The sequence below is a fragment of the Penaeus vannamei genome, chromosome 12 (assembly GCF_042767895.1).
Source record: "Penaeus vannamei isolate JL-2024 chromosome 12, ASM4276789v1, whole genome shotgun sequence".
NCBI classification, from domain to species: domain Eukaryota; kingdom Metazoa; phylum Arthropoda; class Malacostraca; order Decapoda; family Penaeidae; genus Penaeus; species Penaeus vannamei.
The window spans coordinates 28,728,717-28,731,216 of NC_091560.1; the positions used below are offsets into that span (position 1 = coordinate 28,728,717).

The window sequence follows — 2,500 nt, forward strand, 5'->3', positions numbered from 1 at the left end:
AGAGTCACGCTGCGGCGATGGTACAGCGGGCATAAGGGTGTAGCAGGTACAAGAGAGGTGTCGTTGTGTATCTGGAGGTTCTGTTGCATCGTGAGGGTGAGTGTACTCCGGATGTTGTGTTCAGGGCGCGAGTGTCTTGCTTGTGAAAATTCACCATGAAAATGTGTGACCTTGGAGTAGCGATGCGACGGTGAGTATGACCCGGCTGGGCCAGGCGAGCATGAGAGCATGAAATCGTGTAGCAAGGTGATGTGAGCGAGGGAGATTGCGGTGAGTAATCTTTGCAGTAGAACTGGCCGGAACCTTCCCTCAGCTGTACGGCAGAATCTTGTCTAAGGCTTTTGGGAAAGAGGGCGACGCTAGAAGTACATTTTACTTCTTAAAAAAGCGCCATATTAAGGGGTGTGAGGATACGAACATCCAATGATGGTGAAGACCTATAACATATGGACACTCGAGTAAAATGACCGATATACATACATAACACGGAAGAAAAACCTACTTCCGTTTATCTTGTTTTTTCTCTCACTAACGTAATAATAACTGTTTACTACTCTAGTTTGGTAACACTATAAATTCTAATCAATAATAATAATAATAATAATAATAATAATAATAATAATAGCAATGATAATGATAATAATGAGAATAACAATAATAATGATGATGATGATGATGATAACACCAATAATAATAAAAATAATAATAACAATACTAATAAAACCACTACCAACAACAATAATAATAATAATAATAACTATAATAATGATAATGATAATAATAATAATAATCATAACAATAACAATAATAATAACAACTAAAGGAACAACAACAACACCAACAATAATAATAATAATAATAATAATAATAATAATAATTACAACAAAAACAATAACAATAATAACAAAAACAATAACAATAATAATAATGATGATGGTAATGATAATGATAATGATAATGATATTGATAATAATAATAATAATAATAATAATAATAATAATAATAATAATAATGATAATGATAATAATGATAAAAATAATATTGATGATAATAATAATAATAATAATAATAATAATAATAATAATAATAATAATAATAATAATAATAATAATAATAATGATAATGATAATAATGATAATAATAATAATGATAATAATTATAATGATGATGATGGTAGTGATGATGATGATAATTATAATAAACTAAGGAAATCACTTCAAGCAAACAATACCAATAAAACTGTTTAAAACATCGGAAACAATAAACCGCCTTTCTGCCAGTTCTCACCTCGTACTACTAAATACACAGACATACGCATCCGTGTGAATCCCCCTTAGAACGCATGAAATCGGCGAGCGCATGCGATGGCCAATCTCCATTTTTCGCGCGATATATTCCGGATTATGGACGCAAATTCAATATCATATTTTCGCACGTGACGAAACGCCGATCGAAAACATAAAAATGTATTTGTCGAATATTTCCGGACTGATTGCACAGATCGAGTTTAAGTCGGGGACTCTTTTCCATTGAGATTCCTACACAGCTGAAAAAAGTCCCTGGCACATCATGACGTTGTTCTTGCAGCTTCCCATATTAGGCGGAATTGCGCTAATTTAAGGTTATAATGGGCGCGCGGGCGGTTACGAGAAAGGCGGGCGCGGGGGAGGAGGGAGACCGAGGTAGGATGAAGGATCAATAGCAGAGTGCATGGTCGGTGTCCTCCTCCAAGACGGTCGAGACACGCACGCACGCCTCCCCTCACCCTCACGTGTGTCTTGGGGGTCACGTAATTGCTCGAGTGACCCTACGCGAACGCACAAGCCTGTGTGACCTGATCTCCAAGTCTGCCTGAACTTTTCGCTCAGAACACAAATGTATGAATATACTGTACACCGTAATTTAAGAAACCTCAACACGTAGAAATCCCAGGTCTTCGATAATCTTGTACGCAGACGGCGGATGAATTACTTTTTTAACTAAATGTATATGGGGTTGCAAGCATGGACTCCTTTCTGATTCGCCTTTTATGCACCCAGCCATGCCTACCCCACTTTAAGCCATTATGTAGTCCAGGAGACGAATATCGTAGTTCCGGAGGTTTATGGTTATGCCCCCAGGTAATTTTTGGAAAATAATAACATAATCAATCTAAAAATGTTTCGAGCATCCTACACATACTTTCAAGTCCAGCCCAATAAAAATCTTATTTATAGAATGATTCTGATTTTTTATAGTTTTGCTCTGACAATGAAAATGAAAAAAAACTTGTCACGGTACCTCCTCAATGACGAGTTTTGTATAGCTCATTATACCGCGAGTCTTCTGATAAGACAAAAGTTCCCATGGTCGTTTAATACAATTGACATGAATTACCACTGCTTTAACTAAGCACAAGTACTAACTAAACTTTGTACTATAAATTTTATCATCATCACAATATTATCTATATATAATTTCAACATAACTGGTCGTTGCAGTGTTTCTCTCGAAATCTCTC

The 2,500-nt window shown here is 35.8% G+C and overlaps 1 protein-coding gene across 1 annotated transcript in view; it reads right to left on the reverse strand.

Annotated features, from left to right (window-relative positions):
• The window catches only part of Nubp1 (NUBP iron-sulfur cluster assembly factor 1), a 23,229-nt gene that overhangs the window by 16,673 nt on the left and 4,056 nt on the right, over nt 1-2,500 (reverse strand). The gene's annotated exons all lie outside the window — the stretch shown is intronic.